The sequence below is a fragment of the Lolium perenne genome, chromosome 2 (assembly GCF_019359855.2).
Source record: "Lolium perenne isolate Kyuss_39 chromosome 2, Kyuss_2.0, whole genome shotgun sequence".
Lineage (NCBI taxonomy): Eukaryota > Viridiplantae > Streptophyta > Magnoliopsida > Poales > Poaceae > Lolium > Lolium perenne.
The window spans coordinates 294705933-294725268 of record NC_067245.2 but is presented as its reverse complement, the minus strand read 5'-3'; the positions used below and the strand labels follow the sequence as shown (position 1 = coordinate 294725268).

General features: G+C 44.2%; 1 pseudogene; it reads left to right on the top strand.

Annotated features, from left to right (window-relative positions):
- Positions 1 to 10081: 10081 nt before the first annotated feature.
- On the top strand, positions 10082 to 19336 carry LOC127336195 (ABC transporter B family member 4-like; annotated as a pseudogene).

Here is a 19336-nt window from a genome sequence, read left to right as displayed (position 1 = left end):
CACACTTAAAGTTGGATGTTGAAATGGTAGAACTTGAATATGGAATGGAGTTCGAATATTTGTTCGGAGTCCCGGATGAGATCCCGGACATCACGAGGAGTTCCGGAATGGTCCGGAGAATAAGATTCATATATAGGATGTCATTTTATGTGAATTAAAATGATGCGGAAGGTTCTATGGAAGGTTCTAGAAGGTTCTAGAAAAGTCCGGAAGAAACCACCAAGGAAGGTGGAGTCCTGGTGGGACTCCACCACCATGGCCGGCCAACCCTAGTGGGGGAGGAGTCCCAAGTGGACTCCCCCATAGGGGGCCGGCCACCCCCTCCATGGAAGGTGGAACTCCCACCTCAAGTGGGAGTCCTAGCTTGGGTAGGTTTCCCTATTCTATGGAAGGTTTTGGGTTCGGGTCTTATTCGAAGACTTGGAGTCCAACACTTGGGGTTCCACCTATATAATGAGAGGCCAAGGGAGGGGGCCGGCCACCCCAAGACCACAAGCTAGCCGCCCCCCTTGAAGTGGCCGGCCACCCCCTCCCAAACCCTAGCTGCCCCCCTCTCCTCCATATCTCCCGCGTAGCTTTAGCGAAACTCCGCCGGAGTTCTCCACCGCCACCGACACCACGCCGTCGTGCTGTCGGATTCAAGAGGAGCTACTACTTCCGCTGCCCGCTGGAACGGGAGGTGGACGTCGTCTTCATCAACAACCGAACGTGTGACCGAGTACGGAGGTGCTGCCCGTTCGTGGCGCCGGAGCGATCGTGATCAAGATCTTCTACGCGCTTTTGCAAGCGGCAAGTGAACGTCTACCGCAGCAACAAGAGCCTCATCTTGTAGGCTTTGGAATCTCTTCAAGGGTGAGACTCGATACCCCCTCGTTGCTACCATCTTCTAGATTGCATCTTGGCTTGGATTGCGTGTTCGCGGTAGGAAAATTTTTGTTTTCTATGCAACGTTATCCTACAGTGGTATCAGAGCCGTGTCTATGCATAGATGGTTGCACGAGTAGAACACAATGGTTTTGTGGGCGTTGATGCTCTTGTTATCTTTAGTTTGAGTACTTTGCATCTTTGTGGCATAGTGGGATGAAGCGGCTCGGACTAACTTTACATGACCGCGTTCATGAGACTTGTTCCTCGTTCGACATGCAACTTGTATTGCATAAGAGGCTTTGCGGGTGTCTGTCTCTCCTACTATAGTGAAGATTCAATTTACTCTTCTATTGAAAACATTAGTATCAACGTTGTGGTTCATGTTCGTAGGTAGATTAGATCTCTCTCAAAAACCCTAAACCACGTAAAATATGCAAACCAAATTAGAAACGTCTAACTTGTTTTTGCAGGGTTTGGTGATGTGATATGGCCATAATGTGATGATGAATATGTATGAGATGATCATTATTGTATTGTGGCAACCGGCAGGAGCCTTATGGTTGTCTTTAAATTTCATGTTGAGTAGTATTTCAAAGTAGTTGTAATAGTTGCTACATGGAGGACAATCATGAAGACGGCGCCATTGACCTTGACGCTACGCCGACGATGATGGAGATCATGCCCGAAGATGATGGAGATCATGTCCGTGCTTTGGAGATGAAGATCAAAGGCGCAAAGACAAAAGGGCCATATCATATCACATATGAACTGCATGTGATGTTAATCCTTTTATGCATCTTATTTTGCTTAGATCGCGACGGTAGCATTATAAGATGATCCCTCACTAAAATCTCAAGATAATAAAGTGTTCATCCTTAGTAGCACCGTTGCCAAGACTTGTCGTTTCGAAGCATCTCGTAATGATCGGGTGTGATAGAATCAACAAGTGCATACAACGGGTGCAAGACAGTTTTGCACATGCGGATACTAAGGTGGCCTTGATGAGCCTAGCATGTACAGACATGGTCTCGGAACACGTGATACCGAAAGGTAGAGCATGAATCATATGGTTGATATGATGAACACTTTGAGTGTTCGCCATTGAAATCACACCTTGTCTCGTGATGATCGGACATAGGTGCGGTGGATTTGGTTCGTGTGATCACTAAGACAATGCGAGGGATATTGTTTTGAGTGGGATTTCATCTAGATTTTTAATTATGTTGAATTAAAATTTGAACTCAATTTGTCATAAACTTAGTCTAAACTTTTGCAAATATATGTTGTAGAGATGGCGTCCCCAATCAATTTTAACCAGTTCGTAGAGAAAGAAAAACTTAAGAGCAACGGTAGCAACTTCACCGACTGGTTCCGTCATGTGAGGATCTTCCTCTCTGGCGGAAATCTGCAATATGTGCTTGATGCACCGCTAGGTGACCCTCCTGCAGAAACTGAAACCGATGAAGTAAAAGTCATTTACGAGACTCGGAAAACTCGGTACTCTCAAGTTCGGTGTGCCATCCTGTGCGATGCAGAATCCGATCTTCAAAAATGTTTTGAGCACCACGATCCTCATGAGTTGATGAATGAGCTGAAAGCTATTTTTGAGACTCATGCGGCCGTGGAATGCTATGAAGCATCGAAACAATTCTTCAGCTGCATGATGGAAGAAGGCAGCTCCGTTAGTGAGCACATGCTCGCCATGACCGGGCATGCGAAGAAACTCGGTGACTTGGGAATAGTGATTCCTAACAGACTGGGGATTAATCGTGTCCTTCAATCACTGCCACCAAGTTACAAGAACTTTGTGATGAACTACAATATGCGAACATGAACAAGGAGTTACACGAACTCTTTGGTATGCTAAAAGCTGCGAGATTGAGACCAAGAAAGAGCACCAAGTGTTGATGGTCAACAAGACCACCAGTTTCAAGAAACAGGCAAGTCTAAGGGAAAATTCAAGAAGGGTGGCAAGAAAGCTGCCACGCCTCCTATGAAACCTAAGAACGGCCCTAAGCCCGATGTTGAGTGCTATTCATGCAAGGAGAAGGGACACCGGAAGCGTAATTGCTCCAAGTATCTCGCTGATCTGAAGAGCGGCCTTGTCAAGAAGAAGAAAGAAGGTATATCTCGATATACATGTTATAGATGTTTATCTCACCTGGTTCTCGTTCTAGTACACTGGTATTTGATACTGGTTCGGTTGCTCATATTTGTAACTCGAAACAGGAACTAAAGAATAAACGAAGACTACTGAAAGATGAAGTGACGATGCGCGTTGGAAATGGATCCAAAGTCGATGTGATCGCTGTCGGCACACTTCCTCTACATCTACCTTCGGGATTAGTTTTAAGCCTAAATAATTGTTATTTTGTACCCGCGTTGAGCATGAACATTATATCTGGATCTTGTTTAATGCAAGACGGTTATTCATTCAAGTCTGAGAATAATGGTTGTTCTATTTTTATGAATAATATCTTTTATGGTCGAGCACCACAAAAGAATGGCTTATTTCTGTTAGATTTCGATAGTAGTGATACGCATATACATAACATTGATGCTAAGCGAATTAAATTGAATGATAATTCTACTTACATGTGGCACTGTCGACTTGGTCATATTGGAGTGAAACACATGAAGAAACTCCATACTGATGGATTACTTGAATCACTTGACTTTGAGTCACTTGATAGATGCGAAGCATGTCTAATGGGAAAAATGACTAAGACTCCATTTTCTGGTATGATGGAGCGAGCTACTGACTTATTGGAAATCATACATACCGATGTGTGCGGACCAATGAGCGTAGCATCGCGCGGTGGTTATCGTTATGTTCTAACCTTCACAGATGATCTGAGTAGATATGGGTATATCTATTTCATGAAACATAAATCCGAAACTTTCGAGAAGTTTAAGGAATTTCAAAGTGAAGTAGAAAATCAACGTAACAAGAAGATTAAATTTCTACGATCTGATCATGGAGGTGAATATCTGAGTTATGAGTTTGGCATGCATTTAAAGAAATGTGGAATACTTTCACAATTGACACCGCCGGGAACACCTCAACGAAACGGTGTGTCCGAACGTCGTAATCGAACTCTCTTAGATATGGTTCGTTCTATGATGTCTCTTACTGATTTGCCGTTATCATTTTGGAGTTATGCATTAGAGACAGCCGCATTCACTTTAAATAGAGCACCATCAAAATCCGTAGAAACGACACCGTATGAATTATGGTTTAATAAGAAACCTAAGCTATCGTTCTTGAAAGTTTGGGGTTGCGAAGCCTATGTAAAGAAGTTACAACCGGACAAGCTAGAACCCAAAGCGGAGAAATGCGTCTTCATAGGATACCCTAAGGAAACTATAGGGTACACTTTCTATCACAAGTCCGAAGGCAAAATCTTTGTTGCTAAGAACGGAACCTTTCTTGAGAAAGAATTTCTCACTAAAGAAGTGACTGGAAGAAAAGTAGAACTCGATGAGATTGATGAATCTATACTCGTTGATCAGAGTAGCGCGATCGGAAGTTGTATCTCAGACCGCCTACATCGCAACAGAGGAAGCTAATGATAATGATCATGAAACTTCGAACGAGGAAACCATCGAACCTCGCAGATCGACAAGGGAGCGTACCACTCCTGATTGGTATGATCCTTGTCTAAATGTCATGATTGTAGATAACAATGATGAGGACCCTGCGACGTATGAAGAAGCGATGATGAGCCCAGATTCCAACAAATGGCAAGAAGCCATGAAATCCGAAATGGGATCCATGTATGATAACAAAGTATGGACTTTGGTAGACTTACCCTGATAGCCGAAAGGTCAAGTCGAGAATAAATGGATCTTCAAGAGAAAAACAGATGCCGATGGTAATATTACTGTCTATAAAGCTCAACTTGTCGCAAAGGGTTTTCGACAAATTCAAGGAGTTGACTACGATGAGACTTTCTCACATAGCGAAACTAAAATCTGTGAGGATTTTGTTAGCAATAGCCGCATTTTTCGATTATGAGATTTGGCGTATGGATGTCAAAACGGCGTTCCTTAATGGAGACATTGAGGAAGAGTTGTATATGGTACAACCCAAAGGTTTTGTCGATCCTAAAAATGTCGACAAAGTATGCAAACTTCAGCGTTCAATCTATGGACTGAAGCAAGCATCAAGAAGTTGGAACCGACGCTTTGATAAGGTGATCAAAGACTTCGGGTTTATACGGTGTCATGGAGAGGCCTGTATTTACAAGAAAGTGAGTGGGAGCTCTGTAGCATTCCCGATATTATATGTAGATGACATATTATTGATGGGGAATGATATAGAACTATTAAGCAGTGTTAAAGGTTATTTGAATAATAGTTTTTCAATGAAAGACCTTGGTGAAGCATCGTATATATTAGGCATCAAGATTTATAGAGATAGATCAAGACGCCTAATAGGGCTATCACAGAGTACATATCTGGACAAGATTCTAAAAAAGTTTAGAATGGACGAAAGTAAGAAAGGGTTCTTACCTATGTTACCAGTGCAAGGTCTTGAGTAAGACTCAAGGACCGGCTACTACAGAAGAAAGAGAAAGGATGAGTAATATCCCCTATGCCTCGGCGATGGGATCTATCATGTATGCCATGCTATGTACTAGACCGGATATAGCACATGCTGTTAGTTTGACTAGCAGATATCAAAGTGATCCAGGAATGGAACACTGGACAGCGGTCAAGAATATCCTGAAGTACTTGAAAAGAACTAAGGATATGTTTCTTTGTTATGAAGGTGACCAAGAGCTCGTTGTAAGTGGTTACACCGATGCAAGTTGGAACACTGATCCTGATGACTCTAAGTCACGATGCAGGTACGTGTTTATATTGAATGGTGCTGCAGATGGTGGGCAAGCTCGAAGCAGTGCACGGTGGCAAAGTCTTCAACAGAATCAGAGTACATAGCGGCTTCAGAGGCTTCATCAGAAGCGGTATGGATGAAGAGGTTCATTGTAGAGCTCGGTGTGGTTCCTAGTGCATTGGACCCATTAATCATTTACTGTGATAACATGGGTGCCATCGCCAATGCACAAGAGCCAAGGTCACACAAGAGGCTGAAGCATATCAAGCTGCGTTACCACTCGATTCGCGAGTACATCGAAGATGGAGAAGTAAAGATTTGCAAAGTACACACTGATCTGAATGTAGCAGATCCGTTGACTAAAGCTCTCCCTAGGGCAAAGCATGACCAACACCAGAATGCCATGGATGTTAGGTATATTACAATGTAATCTTGATTATTGACTCTAGTGCAAGTGGGAGACTGAAGGAGATATGCCCTAGAGGCAATAATAAAGTGGTTATTATTTATATCTCTATATTTATGATAAATGTTTATATGTCATGCTATAATTGTATTAACCGAAACATTAGTACATGTGTGATATATAGACAAACAAAGAAGTCCCTAGTATGCCTCTTAACTAGCTTGTTGATTAATAGATGATTAGTTTCATAATCATGAACATTGGATGTTATTAATAACAAGGTTATATCATTATATGAATGATGTAATGGACACACCCAATTAAGCGTAGCATAAGATCTCGTCATTAAGTTATTTGCTATATGCTTTCGATACATAGTTACCTAGTCCTTATGACCATGAGATCATGTAAATCACTTATACCGGAAAGGTACTTTGATTACACCAAACGCCACTGCGTAAATGGGTGGTTATAAAGGTGGGATTAAGCATCCGGAAAGTATGAGTTGAGGCATATGGATCAACAGTGGGATTTGTCCATCCCGATGACGGATAGATATACTCTGGGCCCTCTCGGTGGAATGTCGTCTAATGTCTTGCAAGCATATGAATAAGTTCATAAGAGACCACATACCACGGTACGAGTAAAGAGTACTTGTCAGGAGACGAGGTTGAACAAGGTATAGAGTGATACCGAAGATCAAACCTCGGACAAGTAAAATATCGCGTGACAAAGGGAATTGGTATCGTATGCGAATGGTTCATTCGATCACTAAAGTCATCGTTGAATATGTGGGAGCCATTATGGATCTCCAGATCCCGCTATTGGTTATTGGTCGGAGTGAGTACTCAACCATGTCCGCATAGTTCACGAACCGTAGGATGACACACTTAAAGTTGGATGTTGAAATGGTAGAACTTGAATATGGAATGGAGTTCGAATATTTGTTCGGAGTCCCGGATGAGATCCCGGACATCACGAGGAGTTCCGGAATGGTCCGGAGAATAAGATTCATATATAGGATGTCATTTTATGTGAATTAAAATGATGCGGAAGGTTCTATGGAAGGTTCTAGAAGGTTCTAGAAAAGTCCGGAAGAAACCACCAAGGAAGGTGGAGTCCCGGTGGGACTCCACCACCATGGCCGGTCAACCCTAGTGGGGGAGGAGTCCCAAGTGGACTCCCCCATAGGGGGCCGGCCACCCCCTCCATGGAAGGTGGAACTCCCACCTCAAGTGGGAGTCCTAGCTTGGGTAGGTTTCCCTATTCTATGGAAGGTTTTGGGTTCGGGTCTTATTCGAAGACTTGGAGTCCAACACTTGGGGTTCCACCTATATAATGAGGGGCCAAGGGAGGGGGCCAGCCACCCCAAGACCACAAGCTGGCTGCCCCCCTTGAAGTGGCCGGCCACCCCCTCCCAAACCCTAGCCGCCCCCCTCTCCTCCATATCTCCCGCGTAGCTTTAGCGAAGCTCCGCCGGAGTTCTCCACCGCCACCGACACCACGCCGTCGTGCTGTCGGATTCAAGAGGAGCTACTACTTTCGCTGCCCGCTGAAACGGGAGGTGGACGTCGTCTTCATCAACAACCGAACGTGTGACCGAGTACGGAGGTGCTGCCCGTTCGTGGCGCCGGAGCGATCGTGATCAAGATCTTCTACGCGCTTTTGCAAGCGGCAAGTGAACGTCTACCGCAGCAACAAGAGCCTCATCTTGTAGGCTTTGGAATCTCTTCAAGGGTGAGACTCGATACCCCCTCGTTGCTACCGTCTTCTAGATTGCATCTTGGCTTGGATTGCGTGTTCGCGGTAGGAAAAATTTTTGTTTTCTATGCAACGTTATCCTACATTGACTGAGCTTCGTGCTGAGGAGACCCGTCTGTGTGGTGCTTGACTGCTTGGGACACCTTCTATTCTTGTCGCTCGAGTCCCCCCTGCTCCTACACTGCCGCTCCTACCCACACCAGCGCATGCTGCTTCTGGAGTAGCCCGCTCTTCTCGTGGTGGGAGTCGCCCTCGCCCTCCTCGGTTTTGCACTCGGAGGACTGGTCACCTTGAGTCTGACTGCTATCAGAAGCAGCGGGGTGTGCCTCCCCGTGCTCCACCTTCAGCGCATGTCGCCACTGGCTTTACTGAGCAGGATATAGCGAGACTTCATCGTCTCCTTGCCTCCTTCGGCTCTGCTTCGACGGGTACTGCCGCCTCCGCGGCTGTTTCCTCTCCACATTCATGTACATCTTCGTGGGTTCTGGATTCTGGAGCTTCTTTTCACATGTCTCCTGATTCTTCCTCTCTCTGTCTCTTCTCTTCGCCCTCTTCATCTTCATGTTCATGTTCTTACTGCCGATGGTACTTCTCTTCCTGTTGCTAGTCGTGGCACTCTTTCTACTTCCTCCTTTTCCGTTCCTGATGTTTCTCATGTTCCCCGTCTTACCATGAACTTATTTTCCGCTGCTCAACTCACTGATTCTGGTTGTCGGGTCATTCTTGATGTTGATTCTTGTTCTGTTCAGGACACTCACACTCAGGCACTGGTTGGGGCTGGCCCTCGGTGTCGTGACTCCCATGGACTTTGGGAGCTTGACTGGCTTCATGTTCCTTCCTCCACCACTTCACCAACTGCACCATGTGTGCTTGCTGCTGCCACTACCGCCTCCTTTCAGTAGTGGCATCATCGTCTTGGTCATCTTTGTGGTTCTCGCTTGTCGTCTTTACTTCGTCGAGGTCTTCTGGGGTCTGTCTCAGGAGATGTCTTGTTTCAGGGTTGTCAGGGTTGTAGGCTTGGTAAACAGAATCAGTTACCTTATCCTACCAGTGAGTCTGTATCTCAACGTCCGTTTGATTTGGTCCATTCTGATGTATGGGGTCCTGCACCCTTTGCTTCCAAGGGGGGCCACCGCTACTATGTTATTTTTATCGATGACTTCTCTCGCCACACTTGGACTTATTTTATGACCTCTCGCAGCGAGGTTCTCTCGATATATAAGCGGTTTGCTGCCATGGTCCATACTCAGTTTTCCACGCATGTACGTGTCTTTAGGGCTGATTCTGCCGGTGAGTATATCTCCCAGCTGTTGCGTGGTTTTCTTGCTGAGCAGGGCACTCTTGCCCAATTCTCCTGCCCTGACGCCCATGCCCAAAATGGTGTGGCTGAGCGCAAGCATCGCCACCTGCTTGAGACGGCTCGTGTGATGACGATCGCTGCCTCTCTTCCTCCTCACTTCTAGGCTGAGGCTGTGTCTATTTCCACCTACCTCATCAACCTTCAGCCCTCCACAGCCTTGCAGGGTGGCATTCCTCTTGAGCGTCTTACTGATCACACTCCTGATTACTCGACTCTTCGTCTTTTTGGTTGCGTTTGCTATGTTCTTCTTGCTCCACACGAACGCACCAAACTGACTGCTCAATCTGTTGAGTGTGTCTTCCTTGGCTACAGCCCTGAGCACAAGGGATATAAGTGTTGGGATCCTATTGGTCGTCGGATGCGCATATCTCGGGATGTCACTTTTGATGAGTCCCGTCCTTTCTACCCGCGTCCCTCCTCCTCTTCCTTCTCGACGGATGATATCTCTTTTCTCATGTTCTCTGACTCACCTCCTTCTATGCCTCAGGTCCCTACACCGCCGAGTCCCTCACCACCTTCTCCTCCTTCGCCCACCAGACCCCCCTCTCCTTCCCCACCGCCTTCCCCACCCTCCACACCTTCCTCTCCCATGTCACCTTCCTCGCCTACGGTGGTTCATCCTTACCCTTTTCACTACTCCCGTCGTCCCCGTGAGGATGATGCTACTTCTCCTAACATGCCCTCTACCTCTGATGCGATGCCCTTTCCGTCCGAGCCGACTCATCATCTTCGTGCTCGTCCTCGTCCTCCTCCTGATCGCTATTCTCCCACTCACTACGGTCTTTCTGCTACCCTTGAGCCGACCTCTTATCGGGATGCCCTTGCTCATCCTGAATGGCAGCTAGCAATGGCTAAGGAGATTGCTGCTCTTGAGCGTACTGGCACTTGGGATGTTGTCACTCCTCCTTCCTCTGTTCGTCCCATCACCTGCAAGCGGGTCTACAAGATCAAGACTCGCTCTGATGGTTCTCTTGAGCGCTACAAGGCTCGTCTTGTCGCTCGCGGTTTTCAGCAGGAGCATGGTCGTGACTATGACGAGACCTTTGCTCCAGTGGCTCACATGACCACTGTTCGTACTCTTCTTGACGTTGCTTCTGTTCGTCACTGGTCTGTCTCTCAGCTTGATGTGCAGAATGCTTTTCTTAACGGTGAGTTAAGTGAGGAGGTATACATGCAGCCACCTCCTGGCTACTCTGTTCCCGATGGTATGGTCTGTCGTCTCTGGCGCTCTCTCTATGGCCTTAAGCAAGCCCCTCGCGCCTGGTTTCAGCGTTTTGCCTCTGTGGTCACCGCTGCTGGTTTCGTCTCTAGCGCACATGACCCTGCGCTCTTTGTCCACACATCCTCTCGTGGTCGTACTCTGCTTCCTCTTTATGTTGATGACATGATCATCACAGGCGACGACCCTGAGTACATTGCCTTTGTCAAGGCCCGTCTTCGCGATCAGTTTCTCATGACTGATCTTGGTCCTCTTCGCTACTTTCTTGGGCTAGAGGTTTCCTCTACCTCCGATGGCTTCTATATCTCCCAGGAGAAGTATATTCAGGACCTTCTCACTCGTGCCGCTCTTGGTGATGAGCGCAATGTCGAGACTCCTATGGAGCTCAATGTCCGCCTCCGTTCCACTAATGGTGATCCTCTTCCGGACCCGACTCGCTATCGTCACTTGGTTGGGAGTCTTGTCTACCTTGTTGTCACACGTCCTGACATCTCCTACCCAGTCCACATTCTGAGTCAGTTCATGGCTGCTCCCACTAGTGTCCACTATAGTCATCTTCTTCGTGTTCTTCGCTATCTTCGTGGCACTATCTCCCGTCGGCTTTTCTTTCCTCGCTCCAGCTTCTTACAGCTCCAGACCTACTCAGATGCTACCTGGGCTGGTGATCCAGAGGATCGCAAGTCTCTTTCTGCCTACTTTTCTTTCTTGGTGGCTCTCTCATTGCTTGGAAGACCAAGAAGCAGGTTGCAGTCTCTCGTTCGAGTGTTGAGGCTGAGTTACGAGCGATGGCTCTCTTGACGGCTGAGGTGACTTGGTTACGCTGGTTACTTGCGGACTTTGGTGTTTCTGCTGACGCTCTGACTCCGCTCTTATCGGACAGTACTGGTGCCATCAGCATTGCGCGTGATCCGGTGAAGCACGAGCTCACCAAACACATCGGTGTTGATGCCTTCTATGTGCGTCATGCTGTGCAGCATCAGGTTATGGCTCTTCATTATGTGCCTTCAGAGCTTCAGCTTGCTAACTTCTTCACGAAGGCCCAGACTAGAGAACGGCATGGTTTCTTTCTCTCCAAACTCAGTGTTGTTGATCCACCATGAGTTTGAGGGGGGTGTTAGAGTTGTATAGTTCCTTTTCCGTTATTCCCCGGTGTATGAGGGACTTACCTGCACATTGTCACACATTACATGTACTGGCCTATGACCCTCTGTGAATACAAGTTGCTCATTCACAACATTTAACACTAGTAAGTCAAAACCATTGGTCCATAGGTTGCCTAAAAAAAATTTTACACGAGGCCTCCCTAGTCGCCGCCACTCCAATTAAGCTCATTCTTTTTCTTGCCGTAGATGGTATCTCGACACAACTCTCAATCAACTTGTTTTGAGAAGGTTGCACGGGTGGAACCCGGTCCTCTGAGCTCTGATCGGTTCAGGAAGTTAGTCTATAGGTGTTGCCTGCATGGGGATTTTCTGCAAGGAGGCACCAAAGGGCTTTTCCCTTCATATTCCTTCCATTATCAGTTTACCATCAGGACCATGGCTGAGAAACATGGTTGTTTCTTTTGCCATCAGATAAAAGGTATCCATGAATTCTATAGCTTGAAGATAATATTGTAAGGTCTTGTATGAACCAGCCTAACTACATGAATTGTGCCGCTTGAGCTAGCATTACACATGGATATAAATATTTAGAGCTCCAGCTTTACACGTTGCCTCAATAAGTATTATTTGTTAGTTGAAGACACTTGTTGTATGTTACATGTATACAATATTTACACGCTGGAATGATGTGGAGTGGTAGTAATTTGGATCTATCACTCGCAAGAATTTCTAACAAGCCGAGAGCTTTTGGCCATGCATAACCCCTGCTCTACATGTATAGTTCGATTTATTTACTTGCACAGTAAATACAAGAATACATTTTTCACCCTATTGTCATTTCATTTTTGCAGGCAGTTCTAAAATTTGTCTACTTGGGCATTGGAGCTGCAGTCGTCTCTTTTCTCCGTGAGCATGAGCAAACTTTGTCGACCTGTCAATATGTGCTTGCAGTCTAGATCACCTACTAAGATATACTACCTCTGGCCGGAATAAATTGACGCCTCTACCACCTAACAACACGCATGCATGGGTCTCCCTCCGTGCCGACTAAACCCAACCGGAGGGAGTAGCTAGTTGTTAACCATCCTTGTCATGTTTCAGAAATAGAAGTTAATACACATACTACTGTTTTAAATTTTGAAGTATCTTCATGGTGCAAATTCCAAGTTGTGTTTCTAATGTTCTCTAGCAAAACCGTTGAATATGGGATGCACAGTGTTAAATGGTCTAGTTTTCGACTGGAAGGTGATAGATGAACAACCATATGAAAAGCCAGCTGCAATCATGGTGACAAAAAAAATTCTTCATGTGGCACAGCCCAAGAAAAAATGGAATCATATGTAAGCCATATAGTGATGATCATGTCAAGTTAGAATAACTGTATGCACGCATGTTGTATATGCAGAGGTTTCATGTTGGACAATTACCGGCGAAAGGCAGGCGACTCGCATTCGATCTCTGTACCTGAAATCTGTCCTGAGACAGGATATAGCATTCTTTGATGTAGAGATGACACCTGGGCAGATAGTGTCAAGAATGTCTGGCGATACTGTGTTAGTTCAGGATGCTATTGGTGAGAAGGTTAGGTTTCTTTTCAAGTCAAATGAAGAGCACATATTATTCATTATATTGCAACTCTAATTAAAACTTCTATAAATATGCTGTAAAACTCTTCAGGTCGGCAAGTTCCAAAACCTTGTGGCTACTTTCATTGGTGGTTTCATCATAGGTTTTGTGAAAGGGTGGCTTCTATCTCTTGTAATGTTGGCCTCCATACCTCCGGTTGAATTTGCTGCAGGACTAGTGGCAATAATACTATCCAGAATCTCTACCAAAGGTCAAGAATCATACAGTAATGCAGGGAATGTTGTCCAACAGACAGTTGGAACCATAAAAACAGTAAGTTCAATTCACAAAACAATTTAAGAAATGGCTAGTATGAACATTCCTAAAACAGGGTGTGGGATTATTCTGAAATTTTCTGTGCTCACGAACTAAGGTTGTGGCTATACCTGTTAACAGGTTGTTTCTTTTAATGGGGAGAAGCAGGCCATCTCAGCATACAATAAATGTATACACAAGGCGTACAAGACTTCTGTTGAGGAAGGACTTACCAATGGCTTTGGAATGGGTTCCGTTTTGTGCATGTTCTTCTGTAGCTATGGTTTAGCCGTATGGTACGGTGGAAAGTTGGTACTTACAAAAGGATACACAGGAGGACAAGTTATCACTGTCTTATTTGCTATCATGACTGGGGCAACGTAAATTCTTTACTCTCACTTGAACTAGATTTCATATTATAATGATGCTTCGTGTCACATTACTGGTAGTGACAATTACCCATTTTTCGTCACAGGTCTTTAGGTAGTGCAACACCCCTTGTATGACAGCCTTTGCAGGAGGACAGTCTGCAGCACACGGATTGTTCACAACAATCAGGAAGGAACCAGAGATTAATCCTGACGACAAGACTGGTAAGAAGCTAGAAGACATCAGGGGTGATGTTGAGTTGAAGGATGTGTATTTCAGCTACCCTGCAAGGCCTGATCAATTGATATTTGATGGATTCTCGTTACATGTGTCCAGTGGCACTACAATGGCTATAGTTGGGGAGAGTGGGAGTGGCAAGTCAACAGTTGTTAGTCTTGTAGAGAGATTCTATGATCCGCAGGCTGGTGAGGTTTTGATTGACAGTATTAACATCAAAAGCTTACAACTTGACTCTCTAAGAAGAAAAATTGGTCTTGTTAGCCAAGAGCCCTTGCTCTTTATGACCTCAATTAAAGATAATATAACCTATGGAAAAGAAGAAGCAACAGTTCAGGATATCAAGAGGGCTGCTGAGCTCGCAAATGCAGCAAATTTCATTGATAAGTTGCCCAATGTGCGTGAAAAATTATCATTGTGTGGAGTTCCAACTTCTTCCATTTGAGAAGAGAGCTAATATTTCCTTTTACCTCGTACTAGGGTTATGACACAATGGTTGGCCAGCATGGTGCTCAGCTTTCAGGGGGGCAAAAGCAAAGGATTGCAATTGCCAGAGCTATCATCAAAGACCCCAAAATACTTTTGTTAGATGAGGCTACTAGCGCATTAGATGTGGAGTCGGAGAGGATAGTTCAGGAGGCACTGGATAGGATCATGCTGGACAGAACTACTATTGTGGTTGCACATCGTCTAACTACTGTCAGGAATGCTGATTGCATATCAGTTGTTCAACAAGGAAAGATAGTTGAACAAGGTGATGATTCCATTTTCTTTGCTCACTTTTAATCAGTCACATGTTTGGGCAGTTTGGAATAATTTAGCTTTATTGATCACTCTTGAACATATATGAATGTACTTTTTATATATAGGTCTCCACGATGAACTAGTGCTAAACTCAGATGGCGTTTACTCTCAACTATTTCTACTTCAAGAAACTTGTGAAGAGAAAAAAATGGATCCTCAATTTTCTGATCCAAGGTCTAAAAGTGCAAGCTTGTCAATGAAGCGATCAATCAGTGGATCTGTGGGGAATAGTAGTGGACACTCTTTCACACTCCCCTTCGGACTTCCTGGCACAATTGAATTGTCGGAAGGAAATGATACGCATGGGGAGAATCATAGAGATCATAGTGCTGATGGTGAGGTACAAATGAAAGCTCCATTGGTACGACTAGCACATCTAAACAAGCCAGAGGTACATATTCTTCTGTTAGGATCCCTAGCTGCAGCAGTTCATGGAGTGCTTTTACCAGTGTTTGGTCTCGTGCTCTCAAGTGCCATCAAAGCTTTCAACCGACCACCGGATGAACTAAGAAAGGATACTAGTTTTGGGGGTCTGATGTGCGTTGTAGTGGGTATCATATCAATAATCGCAATACCAGCCGAGTACTTCCTGTTTGGAATAGCTGGAGGAAAGCTTGTAGAGCGCATCCGGTCATTATCATTTCAAAGCATTGTGCACCAAGAAGTTGCTTGGTTTGATGATCCTAAAAATTCCAGGTTGCTTTCAGCTTTTCTGTTGGTTTTTTCTTTATCTAGATTCTGTGAACTTTACTTTCAGGTACTATAATTGACAAATCATATCTTACAGCGGAGCACTTGGTGCAAGACTATCAATTGATGCTTCGAACGTTCGGCGTTTAGTGGGAGATAATTTGTCCTTAATTATACAGATTATCTCAACACTTTTCACAGGAATTGTCATTGCTCTGATAGCTGACTGGAAGATAGCTTTGATCATCATATGTGTGATTCCACTTATGGGTATTCAAAGTTATGTCCAAATTAAGTTCTTGAAGGGTTTCAGTCAAGATGCTAAGGTAATACTTTAAACAATTTTTTGTGGGAGGTTTCATAAGCAATGAGTCGACTACAACACAATGATAGACCCTAAAGTTTACTAAAAACTTGAATTTTAATATGTGTAAGAAGCCAAGAAAAACTACATATTGAGAAAGTAAATCGTGATAGAACTTTATTCATATGATTTGTGAAAGTAAATTTGAAAATATTTGTTAAATATGTGTTAAATCTTGCTATTTCCGAAAACACACCTTTTGGGGAGCCAGGGAGAGTAATAAATCATAGCATGTCAGGTTTCTTTTGACTGTAATAGCAGGAGCTCTGCTTTTTCATTATAGAAAGGGCGTAAACCCCAAAATATTACACAGTGGGTACACTTGTATCAAGCAACACAAAAGAACCCAAGCTCAAGAAGCAACAGGGGCACTGTCTTCAAAAACACCCACCCAGCTGACATCATTCTTCACAGCCATGTGCTAACTCAAATAACTTCATCTCAGTAATAATCTGATTAGCAAGCACCGCTGCGGACATTGAGACGCTCTGAAAAATACGCCTCCCTCTTTCCTTCCAAATGTTCCAGACTACATAGGCTGCCAACGTGATCTCCTTTTTCTTTGCTCATGCATCTTCCCTCTTCGCACCTTTGTCCACCATCTTGAGATTGAAGATGATCTGCTGGCCACCTGAGCCACTCTCAGATGAGAATTTTGAAAGTTACTACACACTTCCTTCGTGTAAGAACAACACAGAGCGAGGTGTGGTGCTGTTTCCAGCTCTTGATCACGAAGGCTGCAGCAATCATCATGAGGCCATCCTCTAGATCTAAGCATGTCTGCAGTCCAATTCTTGTTTTGAAGGATAAGCCATAAGTAGAACTTCACCTTCCCTCCAGCCCTTATTTTTCAAACATATTCCAAATCCGGTTCCAAGCAACGCCCATGAAACTGCGCCTCATAAGCTGAGCCAGCAGAGTAAACACCATCTACTGTGAGGTTCCATTTGATCGAATCTTCAGCATGGTACAGCCGGGCATGTCAGGTTTCTACATTATGCTATAAATACTAGTTCATTATCCATGTTTTTCGATGAAGTATTTAAGTCATGGTTGTTGGCTCGAACTGCTGCATGTTTCTCTAAGAACATTGAGCACATCCGAGTTCCATCTTGGACAGGGGCATGCACAACTCAGTTCTCATGCTTGGCTTAGAAACTTACACTATGTCCTAAACTGTGCAATCACGCCTTATCATAATTGTTCAAGCCTATGCCATGGTCTATTTTCTCAAGAAATTTTGATAGTGGTAGGTAACTCTGTTATGTGGGGAGTTTCCTTATTCTAAAGCTATGGTTATTCATGTACCTATATCTAAGGACACATGAAGCTTCCAAATGTAGCCAATATGTTCACTTATCCTCTTCCAGGGTTTGCGGAAACCTAACACGAGTGGTACTCTTGACATGATCTGTGCCATTGAAATATTTTTTCCTTAAATAATCATACACTATTAGATCTTGCTTACTAAGTAGGTTATCCCGCAACCATTAATCTCCAAAGAAGTGTGTGTTAAAGCAAAGAATCTTCCATAGGAGGTCAACTTGAATTTAATTGCTGATTTATTTTTCCTGAAAGAGATACTCTACACCTTTCCTGGTTTAATTAATAATGAAGCGGATTCTAAGAAATCTAAACGGGAAGAACTTGATTTACAACCAAAAACTTATTTATACCAGAGTTCTATCTCTTTAGCAGTGCAAAAGAAGTATATCTCGCTTTGTTGGAAAGTTGGTTCTTAGGCATGGCAAGTACTCAAGTATACACAAAACAAGCTCCACATTTACAACATGTTATTTTTCATTCAAGCTTTTTGGCATGGTGAGAAAGCAAAGTGAAGGGGTGGATGAACCAACACACTCCATTTATTATAAGTGAAGATAAAAGAATTATTTGATGATGATTTTAAAGTGCAACCATTTCTCTATTTTATTAATAGCACTAAGAGTTAGCACTTACTCTAGATATTTGTTTCTCACTTTCTCGAAACACTTTAAGTCAATGAGATGGATTGTTTTTTCTCCAGATGATGTATGAAGATGCAAGTCAAGTGGCCACTGATGCAATTATTAGTATCAGAACTGTAGCTTCTTTTTGTTCTGAGGAAAGAATTACAAGAATATATGATCAAAAATGTGAAGCTTCAATGAATCAAGGAATCAGAACAGGAATAGTTGGAGGTATTGGATTTGGTTTCTCATTCTTGATGACATTCCTTACTTACGGTCTCTGTTTCTATGTTGGCGGGCAATTTGTGCACCATGGCAAATCAAATTTTGGTGATATTTTCGAGGTATGCAAATGTATATTTAGCAGTATAGTTTTTTTCAAAGGGATTCTCTTCCCGTGCTTTATTTTTGTAGTCTTAGTCTTAGTCCCTCCATCCTTAACCCCGGTCACAACTTTACGTGGTAATTTCACATGATAACTCATGCTTGCAGGTTTTCTTTGCACTACTTTTAGCAACTATGGGGGTATCTCAAACAAGTGCAATGGCCTCCGATTCAACAAAAGCAAAGGCTTCAGCTATCTCCATATTTGCTTTGCTAGACCGTAAGTCTGAAATCGACTCAAGCAGCAATGAAGGTTTAACATTAGATGACGTCAAGGGCAGCATTGATTTCCAACATGTCAGCTTCAAGTACCCAACTCGTCCAGATGTTCAAATTTTCAGTGACTTTACATTGCACATTCCATTTGGCAAGGTAAGCCTACGTTTTCTTATATCCATCACATTTTTTATGTACGGTAATGTACCCAATATCTCATTTTCATCATGGTTTTATATAGACGGTTGCAATTGTTGGTGAGAGTGGTAGCGGCAAGTCAACTGTCATCGCAATGTTGGAACGATTCTACAATCCCGATTCAGGTACCATCTCACTGGATGGAGTAGAAATCAAAAGCTTAAACATCAATTGGTTGAGGGGCCAAACAGGACTGGTGAGCCAAGAGCCTGTGTTGTTCAATGACACAATCCGTGCGAATATAGCCTATGGTAAGGATGGAGAGGTCACTGAGGAGGAGCTCATTGCAGCAGCGAAGGCATCCAATGCACATGAGTTCATATCTAGCCTTCCCCAAGGATATGAAACCTCTGTTGGGAAGAGAGGTATACAGCTATCTGGTGGCCAGAAGCAGCGGGTGGCTATTGCAAGGGCCATACTGAAAGATCCTAAGATACTGCTGCTTGACGAGGCGACTAGCGCCTTGGATGCTGAGTCGGAACGGATTGTGCAGGATGCCTTGGATCGTGTGATGGTTGGCAGGACCACGGTTATTGTGGCACACCGTCTCTCTACAATCAAAGCTGCCGATATCATCGCAGTTCTCAAGGATGGCACAATAGTAGAGAAAGGACGACATGAGGCCCTCATGAACATGAAAGATGGAGTGTATGCTTCATTGGTTGAACTTCGCTCAGTGTCATCATAA